This window comes from Cetorhinus maximus, chromosome 23 (assembly GCF_964194155.1).
Source record: "Cetorhinus maximus chromosome 23, sCetMax3.hap1.1, whole genome shotgun sequence".
In the NCBI taxonomy this organism is placed as follows: Eukaryota; Metazoa; Chordata; class Chondrichthyes; order Lamniformes; family Cetorhinidae; genus Cetorhinus; species Cetorhinus maximus.
The window spans coordinates 8,876,358-8,892,853 of record NC_135901.1 but is presented as its reverse complement, the minus strand read 5'-3'; the positions used below and the strand labels follow the sequence as shown (position 1 = coordinate 8,892,853).

The window sequence follows — 16,496 nt, the reverse complement described above, 5'->3', positions numbered from 1 at the left end:
CACTTCAGTTTAAGCACAGATTTTACTGTATAATTATACTAATGAAGTGAGAGACCTTGTCGTACAAGTACACAGGTCCTTGAAGGCAGCAGTTCAAGTAGACAAGGTTGTAAAGAAGGCATATGGAATGCTTTCCTTCATTGGCAGAGGTATAGAATATAAAAGTAAGGTTATATTGTTGAAATTCTATAAAACACTGGTGAGGCCACAAGTGGAGTATTGTGTACAGTTTTGGTCACCACATTACAGGAAGGACGTAATAGCTCTGGAGAGAGTGCAGTGGAGGTTCAGAAGAATGTTGCCATGGTTAGAAAAGAGTAGCTACGAGGAGAGATTGGATAGGTTGGGGTTATTTTCCTCAGATCAAAGGAGGCTGAGAGGTGACTTGATTGAGGTGTACAAAATTATGAGAGGAACAGATAGAGTGGACAGGATAAAATTGTTTCCCTTGATGGAGAATTCTAGAACCAGGGGACATTGATTCAAGATGTGGCAGAAGGTGCAGGGGGGTCATGGGAAAGACCTTTTTTACGCAGAGGGTAGTGGGTGTCTGGAATTCGCTGCCCAAGTCGGTAGTCGAGGCAGGAACATTAAACCCTTTTAAAAAGAACCTGGATCTGCACCTAAAGTGCTCTAAGCTGCAGGGCAATGGGCCGGGTGCAGGAAGGTGGGATTAGAATGGGTGTCCTCGGGCTGGCATGGACAAGATGATCCGAATGGCGTCCTTCTGTGCTGTAACTTTTCTATGGTTCTAAGGGTTCTAATGCTCTTTATGAATCATCACACAACGGCATAAAATAAACACTCGGGATCTCCCTCGGTTCCCTCGGACACAATCAGACAATGAAGCTCCGCACATAGCAAAGACTGCACTGACTAACTGCCCCCTCAGTCCGACACTCTCTGTTGTGACAGTCAGCATCTCTGATGAAAGACCCTCGCTAATGGGATTCACTAGACAACCCGCGGCAGGCCTGCCTGTCTCTCCTGTTAGCTTTTCAAGCTCAGAGCCGCCTGGCTGGCATTCTGTTGTCAGAGGGATTGCTGCCGATCTTCCGGAACTGTAACCAGGAACGAGGTTTTTGTACAGTTTTTGAACTGCGTTTTGTCTCAGTGTGGGGCTCAGCCGCACAGTAATAAACCGCGGCATCAGCGTTCCCCGTGTCTACAATCAGCAATTGACCGCGTTTCTCCGACTTGGAAAGACTCAGTTCAAATCGCCCGCTTCTCTCTTTGCCATTCGATGCTCGCTTTATAATCCACTCCAGTCCCTGACCGGATTCCTGTCTGTACCAATGCATCGTGTAAAATCCGGACACCTCGTATCTGCAATCTATCTGCACCCAATCCCCACTCTGGACTGTTTTCGAAGCGGGAGATTGAAGCACACGGTCCGAAAGACATCGACCTGGAAAAATATTCAGGGTATGAAACACTGGATCAACGAGGTTAATAATGAAAAACTCACTCTGGGTTATTGGGTACCTGTCCTGTACTTACCTGTTCGCATCGCCAGAATGACGGATAACAACTTTAACTGTGCAACGCAACACATGTTTGCTTTGAGATTGTCAATACAAAAACGGGACATCGCTCACAACAGATGATTATTTTTGGTGTGATTGTTAAAATATTGCTTCCTCCCCGGCGGGGAATTGAACCCCGGTCTCCCGCGTGACAGGCGGGGATACTGACCACTATACTACCGAGGAACCGATACCTCGCAACGGAAGAAGTGAACAGATTAAAATGTTGGCTAATTAAAGTCAATGATGGATAGCCAATGTCTCGGGCACGTGTTCACTTTCCCCGCTCCTCATTGGCTGGAAATTGATATTGTTCACCGGATACAAGAGGGTGGTTTGTTGGTTCGCTGCTCATTTCCCCCGCGGTTCACGTCTGAACCTATCAGTTTCCCTGAAGACCAGCAGCTTCTTCTGGTCCGGGTGGTGGGAAGTGAGGGGAAGCACATTTCTTGATGAGAGTCACTCTCGAAAGCGTCCAACCTGACACTGGGTGTTCAAATCCAGTGGAAAACATTCCTTACAGAATGAGTGATCTCCCGAGGGACTGTACCTCAATAAACAGTTAACACCAACAGGACAGCCCAAGGAGCCATTTCCTTGCAGAATGCGTGGCGCTTCTGGACTTGTGCCTCGCAAAGCAATTAACACACTCACCATGGTCTATGAATCCCTTCCCCGGGACGTTGGGCGGGCTCAAAGATACTCTGCCTACCAAGGGGGCCAAAACATTCAGGGGAATCTGGTTATCCTTTCGTTATAGGATGGGCGAAGCCTGTGGAAATGAACCCCCATAACAGTACCTGTGTAGGGACTGGCTGATGGGAGCCCGCAACGGGTATTGTGTGGGCGCGCTCGGTCTCGGCCCCACCATGTCTCACTGCACACCAAACATTCCAACGTCTGATGCAGCGATGCTTTCAATACTGAGAATGTCATAACTTCTCGCAGATATGATGGATTTCGGGCCACGGTTTCTGTAGCAGTGTTTAGCCTCGGCACCGCTGGTGTTTACATTGCATTGAGTTTCAATCAGTTAGAATAATCCCGATTGCAATCGATGATGCCATTTTCTGCCGGGCCTGAACGCAAGTGTCTCTGACATATAACCGCAGATTCAGGTCACACTGCCATGCTGAAATCCAATTGACACTGACAGGCACTCTGATTGCATTTCGTCTCATTTCAGGACCCAATGCAGTCATGCTTTCTGCGACCTTGCACAGAATTGTGATGTGTTGAGACAGATCCTTGTTCGAGGATCCTCACGGAGCCGGAGTCTGCTCTGCCTCAGCCCTGATCGAAGAGGGCCTCCTGTCTCTGAGGAGGCATTAAGTTGTTCATTGGGGCAGAGGCTATGGCGTTTGCCTTGAAACCCAGGTTTCTGAAGGAGCGAGATCCATCTTCTGAGATGGAGCAGGAACACATCAGATGCTTTCACGGTGCCTTTCCTCTCCATTCAAATAGAGCCACAAAATAAGAAAGAGCCACATTTGAATCAGAAGGGAAGGTGGGGGCGGAGGGGTTTGAGGGTTGCTGTTGTAGCAGAGGTGTGGTAGAGATTGTGCGGGCTCCACAGCATTAATTACTCTGTCTTTGTCCCCGCCCCCACCCCTCAGAAAGGATTGTAGAAGCATTGACATAATGCATGTCAGATCAGTGAAAGTGACTGAACTCTCTACTTCTTTTCCCAGTGACTGGAGAGTGGGACAGCGACTGCAGTTTCCCTGCAGACGGGTCAATGCCGACCGCTGAGTCCGAGTGGATTCCAGGAGCGAAATGGAATTTTGAAGCACAGATTGTATGACAGGCAATTCCAAGGCTGGTCAGCGGGTGAGGCCGGCTCTAGGCAAGGAGCAGGGCGATTTCTCGGCTTCATCTGCCACCTAGTTGGGGAAATCAAAATTTCACCCCGGCAATTTCTCCTTTCATTCAGCGGGCCAGAGTTACTCTTCAAAGCCGCTTACTCGCTACGGCTTTGGTGGCAATTCGGCAGTCGCATGCAGCACAAGACAGAGAGCAGTGAACAGGTCAGATTTCGAGGAGGCCTCCCAGCTAAAAGAATAGATACAGCATCAGTGACAGTACCCGCTCCCATTGGGAGCAGCGTTCAATTCTTGTCCCTGCACATTCCAGATAGTATTTTCCACCATTTCTAAGCTTTTATCTGTTGTATCAATTACTGTCTTCCACGCATCTTACTAAGGTGATAGTAATAAATGAACTAAGTCACTAAAGCTATCAGTAATTATGCCATTCCCATTAGTGAGTCTGCCCCCTGTGATCCAGTTTATTTTAGGTAAAATATTCTTTATTCATAATATATTTGAAAAAAACATTACAAAGTATTTCAAAATGGCCATTAGAAAAAGTGAATTCATGTTCCAGTTTTTCACATAGATCTTGAGGTGCTTCAATGCAGTCAATGAATAATAAAAGCATATCAACATGGCCTTTACAGACAGTCAGGCAGCGCAATTGTATTTAAGTTATCTACATAACGGTTGCAGCCTGAGATGCTTCAATGCAATTGTAACACATGTCGTATTCACTGCATGCAGTTCCTTCTCTGTCGCTGGGCCAAAATCCTAGAACTCCCTACCGAACAGCACTGTGGTGGAACCTGCACCACATGGACTGCAGCTGTTCAAGAAGATAGCTCACCAAAAACTTCTCACGGGGCAATTATGCAGAGGCCGAAAATGCTGGCCTAGCCAGCGAAATACATATCCCATGAATGAATAACAAATAAATTGTGAACATGTCTTCCAGGAGCCTGTAGCAAACTTCACACAGAGAATTCCAGCCTGTACCCACTCGAGGGCTCCCTCACACCAATGGGGAGGTGAAAGAATTCATGCTCCACAGTGAGTTCCAAGGAGACCTGCCTGGTATATCAGAAAGCAGCACAAAACTGAGTTGTGAGATGCTGAAGGTTTTTCACGCTTGTTAGATCTCGGAATGCCTTCCTTTGAACACAGTCTTCTCTCTTTTATCCATATTTTCCTCTTTGAATGCAGGTGACAATCAGTTCTGGATTTACAGTGATTTATTGCCAATCACAATATAAACCAAAGCAGAATTTCAGAAATGCAACTATATCTTTTCTTACCTTTTGCTGTCAGTTGTTTGCTGGTGTCTGCTTCCCTTGTCCTTCTAGATGGTAGAGGCCATATATTCGGAAGGTTCTGTCGAAGGAACATTGGTGAATTCCTGCAGTGCATCTTGTGCATGGCACACACTGCTGCTACTGTGCGTCAGTGGTGGGGGGAGTGAATGTTTGTTGATGTGGTGCCAATTAAGCAGGCTGCTTTGTCCTGGATGGTTTCAAGCTTCTTGAGTGTTTTGGAAGATGTACTCATCCAGGCAAGTGGTGAGTATTCCATCAAACTCCTGATTTGTACCTTGTAGATGGTGGATAGGTTTGGGGAGTAGGGGAGTGGGTTACTCATCGCAGGATTCCTAGCTTCTGACCTGCTCTTGTAGCCACAGTATTTATATGGCTAGTGCAGGCCAGCCCTGTGATGATTGAGCCAAGCATAGATCGCCCTCGTTTGTATTCTGTTTGTGGATATGTCCCTCATTCTCCATTAACCTTGATTTACTGGTGATAATGAACAACCAGTGAGGATTGGACTTCAGGTATCATTCTGTTCCATGTCCGTCTGCCCGATCGGATTATGCAGCTTGTTTGATTTTCCCTGCCGCTCCTGGGAACAGTTGGGTGACAGTTCGATCCGAGGTTAATTTAGTTTCCTCTCGCTGTATGTGTCTGAGCGGCTGACAGCGCCGCTTCGCATTGTCGCTTCACATACTCCCGATTCTACACAAACCCCAGCAGACAGGAGCTCCCACTAACAGTGCAAAGGCAGCTTTTGTATAGGGGTGAGACTGATTTACATCTCTGTGGACCCCAGAGGGCGCAGTAATAGACGACAGCGTCAGTCAGCTGCAGAGCCGAGATGGTTAGCCTGGTGAATTTAGTGGAGATCTGGAGCTCTACAGAGAAACGAATTTTCGAAAATTCTGCTTTACCTTCATAGCTTTTAGTACCCTTGAAGAGTACAAACCGGGGTTGTGTGCCTGGGTGTTGCCAGTACCAGTATATCTTATGATTGCCCCTTGTGGTATCATCGTTGCAGTTTAAAGTCACCTTTTCTCTTTCTGTCTTAACATCTGATGAGAGTGGCTGAGTGACAGAATCTCCATGAGTCCCGTCTGAAAAAAAAGATATTAGAACAGAAAAGTTAAGACCGACAGTTTATTGAAATCTGATTGAAGCCATGCCTGGGAAATGAGATATAAGATGAAATGTATTCCCTTCACGGTTACCTGTTAGAATTGCTGCCCACAGAAACCAGGTGCTGAGTAGCCTCATTTTCGCTGTATACCCTGTCAAAGAGCTGCTCGATATTTGAACACACACTTTCTAATCTCCGCCCTCAATAATCTGTTGTCGTGTCTCAGGATGTTTATACCTCCCTTCCTGTGCCCCCTGTTGTGTGGCGAGACCAGCAGGATTTGAGAGAGCGGAGAGTAACGACAAGTGCCCTGCACTCACTATCCTTACAGAGGGAATGGATCCGGATTTACAGAGCAGGATTGGGGAAGAAATCCTTCCTGACCCGCTGCTGTCCAACTGGACGTTATCAAAATGGAGAAGGAACAGATAAAATGTTCCAAGCTTTCCGATGATGCAGAGTTATGTTGGAGAGTAAGCGATAATGAGCCTGCAAAGGATATGGATGGTAAATTGTCTTTGCAAGAAAGTGGTAAAGAGGAACATATTACCAAGAAGAATAGAGGAAATGAATAAATGAAATGAATTTTTTTGAAATGGTGGAATTTATTACATGTTGTTGTGACATGTTTTAACTCAATTTTCCGGGGCTCCCTCTCCCTCTGCTTCCTCAAGAGTTCCTCTCTCTCTCTCTCTCGCACACACAAATACATACACACAACACACACAGACACACACCACACACACACAAGACACAGACACATAGACACACACACACACACGCACACACGCACACACACATACCTTCAGCAATCTACCCTCTGCTGGACACTGTCAAAATCACACACACACACACATACACACACACACAGACACACCTTTAGCAGTCAACCCTCTTCTGGACACTGTCATAATCACACACAGACACACACATACAGGCTCAGATACACATGCACACACGCACACATGCATACACACACACACACATGCACACTCACCTTTTGCAACCAACCCTCTGTTAGACACTGGCAGAATCACACACAGATGCGCAATGGCCTTTAGCAATCTACCCTCTGCTGGACACTGTCATATACACACACACACGCACACACACACAAACACACACACACACACACACACACATTTTGCAACCAACCCTCTGTTGGACACTACCAGAAGCACATACGGATGCGCACATGCCTTTAACATTCTGTCCTCGGCTGAACACTGTCAAAATCACACACACACACACACACGTTTAGCTATCAACACTCCGCTGGACACTGCCGGATCCTCTCTCTCGCACACACACACACAGACACACACACACACTCATTCACACACACACACCTTAAGCAATCTACCCTCTGCTGTGCAGTGTCCTAAACACACACAAACACCTTTAGCAGTCAACCCCCTGCTGGACACTGTCATTATCACATAAACACACAAACACACACACACACACACACAAACACATACACACACCTTTAGCAATCTACCCTCTGCTGGACACTGTCATAATCACATAAACACACACACACACAAACACACACACACACACACACACACACACATTTTGCAACCAACCCTCTGTTGGACACTACCAGAAGCACATACGGATGCGCACATGCCTTTAACATTCTGTCCTCGGCTGAACACTGTCAAAATCACACACACACACACACACGTTTAGCTATCAACACTCCGCTGGACACTGCCGGATCCTCTCTCTCGCACACACACACACAGACACACACACACACTCATTCACACACACACACCTTAAGCAATCTACCCTCTGCTGTGCAGTGTCCTAAACACACACAAACACCTTTAGCAGTCAACCCCCTGCTGGACACTGTCATTATCACATAAACACACAAACACACACACACACACACACAAACACATACACACACCTTTAGCAATCTACCCTCTGCTGGACACTGTCATAATCACATAAACACACACACACACAAACACACACACACACACGCACGCACACACGCACACACACCTTTAGCAATCTACCCTTTTCTGGACACTGCCGGAGTCACATACACGCCTTCACCTTTCTGATCTCTTTTCAGCGAAGGCTGAGGCGCTGGCATAGGGGTATTGTACCTGCACTGGCAATTTAACGATCCAATATATTATTCCGGGATCGAATCCCACCACGTCAAATAATGCAATTTGAATGCAATAACTTGCTTGAATTATCTGCAGGAGAAAACCGTTGTCGATTTTTATGAAAACCCATGTGGCTCATGAATGGTCTGTCCAGCAGGAGACACTAGGCCCACAGCCACTTAGAAATGAGAATGGATATTCTCTCTCTCTCTTGGTATGTCTCTGTCACCAGCAGCGAGTCTAATTATCAGCTTTTATGCTCCCATCCAAAGGATTTTGAGGTACAATAACAGATAGTTATTGCCATACTCGGCAGATCAGGAAGGATCGGTGCAGAGCGAATCAGATATAAGGTTTCATGTCTGTGACATTTCATCTGAGCTCAGTTTGACCAGTTGCAGACTGGGACCTTCACTCTGTTTCTGGTTGCACTTCCAGCATTTTCAGTTTGTGCGTCGAATTTGGTTATCTTTATGATGCTGGGCACAAGAGAGGACGGGAGAATGTCACCCGCAGGAGAATCACAGGCGCATTCTTTTAGATAAATATTTGGTTACAATTTGGGACGAGAGTAAATTTGCCCACATTGTGGACATTTCAGTTTAAGCACGGATTCTACTGTATAATTATGCCAATGTTCTTTAAGAATCATCACACAACGGCATGAAATAAACACTGAGGATCTCTCTCGGTTCCCTGAGACACAAACAGACAATGAAGCTCCCAACGTAGCAAAGACTGCACTGACTAACTGCCCCCTCAGTCCGACAATCTCTGCTGTGACCGTCAGCATCTCTGATGAAACACCCTCCCTAATGGGATTTATCAGACAACCCGCGGCAGCCCTGCCCGTCTCTCCCGTTAGCTGTTGACGCTCGGAGCCTCCTGGCCCGCCTTGTGTTATCAGAGAGATTGCTGCCGCTCTTCTGGAACTGTAACCAGGAGCGAGGTTTTTGTACAGTGACTGCCGCGTGTTGCCTCAGTGTGGGGCTCAGCCGCATAGTAATAAACCGCGGCATCGGCGGCCTCACTGCCCCCAATGAGCAATTGGCCGCGTTCTCCGCGTTTCAGTTCAAATCGCCCACTTCTCTCCTTGCCATTCGATGCTCGCTTTACAATCCACTCCAGTCCCTGACCGGATTTCTTTCTGTACCAATGTATCGCGTAAAAGCCGGGCACGTCGTAGCTGCAGTCTATCTGTACCGAATCCCCGCTCTGGACTGCTTTCGAAGCGGGAGATTGAAGCACACGGTTCCGGAGACATCGACCTGGAATAATATTCAGGGAATGAAACACTGGATCAACGAGGTTAATAATTAAAAACTCACTCTGGGTCATTGGGTACCTGTCCTGTACCTACCTGTTCGTATCGCCAGGATGACGGATAATAGCTTTAACTGTGCAACACAACACATGTTTGCTATGAGAATGTCTATACAAAAACGGGACACAGCTCACAACAGAAGAAAATGAAGCGGGTGAAGAGATTAAAATGTTGGCTGATTAAAGTCAACGATGGGATATCTAAAGTCTCGGTCACGTGTTAACTTTCCCCGCTCCTCATTGGCTGGAAATTGATATTGTTCACCGGATACAAGGAGGTGGCTTGTTGGTCCGCTGTTCATTTCTCCTGTGGTTCACGCCTGAACCTATCAGTTTGGTTGAAGACCAGCAGCTTCTTCTGGCCCGGGTGGAGGCAAGTCAGAGGAAGCACATTTCTTTCTGAGAGTCACTTTCGTAAGCGTCCAACCTGACACTGGGTGTTCAACTCCAGTGGAAAACATTCCTTACAGAATGAGTGATCTCTAGAGGGACTGTACCTCAGGAAACAGCTAACACCATCAGGACAGCCCAATGAGTCATTTCCTTGCAGAATGCGTGGCCCTTGTGGACTTGTACCTCACAAAGCAATTAACACGCTCACCGTGGTCTATCAACCCCTTCACCGGGAGGATGGGCGGGCTCGATGATACTCTGCCGACCAACGGAGTCAGCACATTCAGAGGAAACTGTTTATCCTTCCCTTAATGGAATGGGTGAAGCCTGTGGAAAGGAACCCCCATAATGGTACCTGTGTAGGACTGGCTGATGGGAATCCGCAGTGGGTATTCTATGAGCGCGCTCGGTCTCGTCCCACCATGGTCTCACTGAACACCAAACACACCAACGGCTGATGCCCCGATGCTCTCAATACTGAGATTGTCATAACTTCTACTTCGGTGAAGATAGAATCTGTACGGCCCCGTCAGTGTAGCGGTCGCAGATATGATGAATCTGGGCCACGGTTTTGTCCTTGTCTGGACCAGTGTTTAGCCTCGGCACCGATGGTGTTTACACTGCACTGAGTTTCAATCAGTTGCGATATTCCCGATTACAATCGATGATGGCATTTTCTGCCGGGTCTGAGTGCAAGTGTCTCTTACATATTGCCGGAGGTTCAGGTCACACTGCCATGCTGATGCCCACTTGGCGCTGACACACACTCTCGTGGCATTTCGCCTCATTTCAGGACTCAATGCTGTAATGCTTTCTGCGGTCTTGCACAGAACTGTGATGTGGTGAGTCAGATCCTTGTTCTAGGATCCTCACGGACCCGGAGTCCGTTCTGCCTCAGACGAGTTCGAAGAGGGCCTCCTGTCGCCGAGGAGGCTTTCAGTTGGCCATTGGGGCAGAGACTGACCTTTCAACCTGTGGCGTTTGCCTTGAAGCCCAGGAGCCTGAAGGAGCGAGACCCATCTTCTGAGATGGAGCAGGAGTATATCAGATGGGTTTACGTTACCATTCATCTCCATTTAAGAGCTCACAAAATGAGAAAGAGCCACATTTTCTTCAGAACGGAAGGTGGGGGCCGAGGGCTTTGATGGCCGTTGTTTTAGCAGAGGTGTGGTGGAGATTGTGCGGGCTCCGCAGCATTAATTACTCTACTACTGATCCCCCTTATAACGGATTGTGGAAGCATTGACAGAATGGATGTGAGATCAGTAAATGTGACTGAACTCTCCACTGCTTTTCCCAGGGACCGGCGAGTGGGACAGAGACTGTCGTTTCCCTGCAGGCGGATGAATGCCACCCATTGAGTCCGAGTGGATTCCAGGAGCGAAATGGGATTTGGAAGCACTTGTTGGATGACAGACAATTCCAAGGCTGGTCAGTGGGTGAGGCCGGCTCCAGGCAGGGAGCAGGGGGATATCAAGGCTTTGCCTGCCACCTGGTGGAGGAAATCAAAATTTCAACCCAGCAATTTCTACTTCCATTCAGTGGGCGAGAGTTGCTCATCAAAGTGGCTTAGTTGGAAACTGCCCCGAAACGGCTGTGGTGGTAATTCGACCGTTGCATGTTGTACAAGGCAAAGTGCAGTAAACAGGCCAGATTTCCAGGAGACCTCCCAGCTAAAAGAGTAGATACAGTATCAGTGACAGTACCCGCTCTCACTGGGAGCAGGGTTCAATTATTGTCCCTGCACATTTCAGATAGTATTTTACGCGATCTCTAAGCTTTTATCTATTGTATCAATTATTGTCTTCTTCGCATCTTACTAAGGTGATGGTAATAAATGAACTAAGTCACTAAAGCTATCAGTAATTATGCCACACCCATTAGTGAGTCTGCCTCCTGTGACCTAGTTGATTTTAGGAAAAATATGCTTCACTCATAAAATATCTGAAAGAATATTGCAATGCGTTTCAAAATGGCAATCAGAAAAAGTGAAATCATATTCCAGTTTTCTACGTGGATCATGAGGTGCTTCAATACAATCAATGAACATTGCAGACATTTCAACCTGGCCATTACAGACAGTCCAACCTAATCTTTACAGACAGTCAGGCAGCGCAATTTTATTTAAGATATCTACATAACTGTTTCACTTTGATGTGCTTCATTGCAATTGTGATACATGCAGTATTTACTGCATGCAGTTCCATGTCTGTCGCTGGGTCAAAATCCTGGAACTCCGTTCCCAACAGTACTTTGGCAGAATCTGCATCACATGGACTACATCGCTTCAAGAAGATAGCTCACCACCAACTTCTCAAAGGTCAATTACGCAAAGGCAATAAATGCTGGCCCAGCCAGCGAAGCCCACATCCCATGAATAAATAACAAATAACAGTGAACATGTCTTCCAGGAGCCTGAAGAAAACCTCACACCGAGAGTGCCAGTCAGTGCCCACTAGAGATCTCCCTCACACCAATGAGCAGGAGGGAGAATTCAGGCTCCACAGTGAGTTTCAAGGAGACCTCCCTGATATATCAGAAAGCAGCGCAAAACTGAGTTGTGAGGCGTTTAAGGTTTTTCACGCATGTTAGGGCTTGGATTGCCTTCTCTTGCACACAGTCTTCCCTCCTTTATCCATATTTTCACCTTTGAATGCAGATGACATTCAGTTCTGGATTTATAGTAGTTTATTTCAACTCACAATATATAGGAAAGTTCATAAATGCATCTATGTCTTTTTTACCTCCTTTGCTGTCCTATTTTTTGCTGGTGTTCCCATCTATCTGCTGCCCTTGTCCTTCCAGATGGTAGAGGTCGCGGGTTTGGAAGGTGTTGTCTAAGGATCTTTGGTGAATTCCTGCAGTTCATCTTTTAGATGGTGCACACTGCTGCTACTGTGCGTCGGTGATGGAGGGAGTGAATGTTTGTGGTGCCAATCAAGGAGCCTGCTTTATCCTGGATGATGTTAAACTTCTTGAGCGTTGTGCGAGCTTCCCTCATCCAGGCAAGTGGAGACTATTCCATCACATTCCTGACTTGTGCCTTGTAGATGGTGGACAGGCTTTGGGGAGTGGTGGCTGAGTTACTCGACGCAGGATTCCTAGCCTCTGACCTGCCCTTATAGCCATAGTATTTATATGGCAGGCCCAGTATAGCCCTGTGAAGATTAAACCAAGCATAGAGCGCCCTCAGTGTGTATTATTTTTTCGGATATCTCCCTCAATTTAGAATGTATCCCGTCTCCATTAGCCTTGATGTACTGGTGATCTTGAACAACCACTGAGGATTAGACAGGGTGTTTTCAGATACGATAACCTTCCATGTGTGTCTGGTCGATCGGATTCTGCAGTTTGTTTGATTTTCCCGGCCGCTCCTGGGAACAGTTGGCTGACAGTTTGATCCGAGGTTCATGTGGTTTCCTTTCTCTGTGTGTGTCTGAGCGGCTGACAGCGCCGCTTCGCATTGTAGCTTCATCTACCCGCAATTCTACACAAACCCCAACAGACAGGAGCTCCCACTCACAGTGCAAAGGCAGTTTTTGTACAGGGGTGAGACTGATTTTCATCACTGTGAGTCTGAAAGCGCAGTAATAGACGGCAGCGTCCGTCAGCTGCAGACCCGAGATGGTTAAACTGGTGAATTTAGTGGCGACCTGAAGCTGTACAGAGAAGCGACACCCCGCAAATTCTGCCTTTCTTTCTTAGCTATTAGCATCCTTTAACAGTACAAACTGAGGCTGTGTGTCTGGGTGTTGTCGGTACCAGTATAACGCATAGCTGCTCCCTGTAGTGTCATAGTTACAGTTTAAAGTCACATCTTCTCCTTCTGTCTTAACATCTGATGAGATTGGCTGAGTGACAGAATCTCCATGAGTCCCGTCTGGAAAAAATATATTAAAACAGAGAAGTTAAGATCGACATTTGATTCAAATCTGATTGAACCCATGCCTGGGAAATGAGAGAAATATGAAATGTATTCCCTTCAGGATCACCTGTCAGAATTGCTGCCCAAACATCCCAGACGCTGAGTAGCTGCATTGTCGCTGTCCGCCCTGTCAAAGGCTGCTCGATATTTGAAGACACCCTTTTATTCCCCGCCCTCAATAACCCGTTTTCGTGTCTCAGGATGTTTACACCTCACTTCCTGTGTCCCCTGTGGTGCGGCGAGACCGGCAGGTTTTGAGGGAGCGGACAGTAACTCGAAGCGCCCTGGCCTGGATTACACTCACTATTCTTACAGAGGGAATGACCCGGATTTACAGAGCAGGATTGGTGAAGACATATTCCCTGGACCGCTGATGTCCAACTGGAGGTTATCAAGATGGAAAAGGAACAGATTAAATGTACCGAAGCTTTCCGATGACACAGAGTTATATTGGAAAGTAAAAGCTATTAAGAGGCTGCAAAGGATATCGGATGGTTAATTGTCTTTGCAAGAAGGTGTTAAATAGGAACATATTTTTAAAGAAAGGTATATCTCCTTGCCAAGAAGAATAGGGAAATTGAATGACTGCTTCTTTTTTTGAAATGGTGGAATCTATTACATCTTGGTGTTGCATATTTTAACTCAATTTCCCTGGGCTCCTTCTCTCTCTGCTTCCTCAAGAGTTCCCTTCACACACACACACACATTCACACACACATATCTTTCGCAATCTACCCTCTGCTGCACACTGTCATAATCACACACACACACACACACACGCACACACAAACACCTTTAGCAATCTACCCTCTGCTGGATACTGCCCGAATCACGCCCACACACACGCACACAAACACCTTTAGCAATCTACCCTCTGCTGGATACTGCCCGAATCACGCACACACACGCGCACAAACACCTTTTGCATTCTACCCTCTGCTGGACACTGTCATAATCACACACACACACACTCACCTTTAGCTATCTACCCTCTGCTGGACACGGTCATAACCACACACACATGGAGCTGTGAATGGTGGTGGTAGCGGCTCCAATGTCATTCCATCACATGGTTGGCCAGGAATCTCTCCAACTCTTACAACCTGTCATTGGCGTATATAAGAAGAATTTGCAAGTCGGTACCTGCTTGACCAGGTAATGAATCTTCTTTGGCCATAAAGCTCTGGAGGGGCCAGGCCCCCTCCAGCTCAGTGACAGGGTCACTACCCATTGCGCCACAAGACCTCCTGTCCTTATATCAAAGAAGGTAAAGGTGAGACTGAATTGAGGCGCTCAGAATTATGTGGTTTTGTTACAGTACATCACACGTAACTGTTCCCACTGACAGAACAGTGGATAACACAAGCGCCCCGATGTAGGTATTAAAAACATCCACTGATAGATATTATTCATTTAATACATTGTAATTTGTTAAATTCTGGAATGTGGTGTCTAAAGGGGCGTCGGAAGCAGATTCAAGGATAACTTTCAGAAGGAAAGTGAATATGCCTTGAGAAGGGTGGAGGGTTATGTAGGCAATGCAGGGGTTGAAAGACGAATCGGATAACTCTTTCAAAGAGGCACCGTCGCCAGATGTCGAGTAGCCTCTCTTTGCTCTAAGATCTTATAATTCCAGTATCTTCATTCCCCTCCCGCTGCATTTGTTCTCAGTCGCTTGAACAGTGAGCAGGTGCAGGATGGTCACTGACGTCTGGAGATTCAACTGTCGATATTTCGGCTCCATCAGTTCCGAGTGCAGCTGAGAGACACCGCACACTTCACCCAATATTGGGCCTGCGGTATCCCCGCCCACAGCTTCCATTTGCTGCTCTCGCTCTGACTCGATTATTGGAGAGATTGCTGCCGCTGCTCCATTCCTGTAATTGGTTAGATCAGCAGTGCAGTGGGACGGGGGTCTGTATTTCAGCTCCGGCAGGGGATTTCTCGCACTGCAGAGTTACAGACTCAGGAAGTGCCTTGGGGAACCGTCTCACTCCGCACCTTCTGTCACTTCTCAGTAAGTATTTCCTTCCCAGTAAAACTCAATTCCCACCCTGAATGCTGTAACCCAAATGGTACTGTTGGTAAAACAATAGTGATGGCGATAATGATGATTATGTTAATCAATAGGAGGCTGGTGCTGATTGCCTGTTACTGTTATTTATCTTAGAATGGAACTACCAAGACAGGGTGGAACAATCAGTTCCTGAAATAACGGTTGACGAATAAAGTAATATCACATTAACCTGCACGTTGAGAAAAAGCGATCTCAGCCCTACTGTGTACTGGGACAGCCAGCGCCCACTGGAAACCTCCAATGTACATGTTTCGTCTTATTGGTGAGAATGTGCACAGGAGCACCGACATCAATGATCGATTCTCTTCCACATTTGATAAAAATAACAAGATTGTCGAGCGAACGATCAACAACACACTGATCCCCGACAGCGCCGTTTATTTCTGTGCCATGGAGCCCACACTGCTGCAGGGATTTCGCGGATCCCGTACAAAAGCGTCACAGGCAGTTTCATCCAGTGCTCACCAGGGGGCGCGCACACACCGGTAATTCAGTTTCCACAATGAGAGTGAATATTGCAGCAAAACACAGCACCCAATAACAATAACAGGTGACGTCCACCTGAACAGTCACATTAGTCTGTGATTGCGCCTTGCAATAATAATAGGCATGAGATTGACAAATCGATCCGTGATGCCTTCATTCAAACTTTATTTTGGTTTTCGACTTCTTTCCGTTCCTATTTGTTCCTTACCACTCGTATCTTCAGTCTCCCTCGAAAATTGTGCACATTTACTTTTTCCAGTTTTTAATATAAGTGATAAAAGATTTTTCTGCTACATCGTACATTATTTCAGAAGAGCTTCAACCTGGCTGCTCATGTATTCAGCCCTGATTTCAAATCTTATCACTGATGAAGATTTTGCATACTACTGAATAATA

The 16,496-nt window shown here is 46.7% G+C and overlaps 1 non-coding gene across 1 annotated transcript; it reads right to left on the bottom strand.

Annotated features, from left to right (window-relative positions):
- Positions 1-1,640: 1,640 nt before the first annotated feature.
- Positions 1,641-1,712, bottom strand: trnad-guc (transfer RNA aspartic acid (anticodon GUC)). Its single transcript has one exon. It is a non-coding gene; the product is annotated as a tRNA-Asp (tRNA).
- Positions 1,713-16,496: the final 14,784 nt, after the last annotated feature.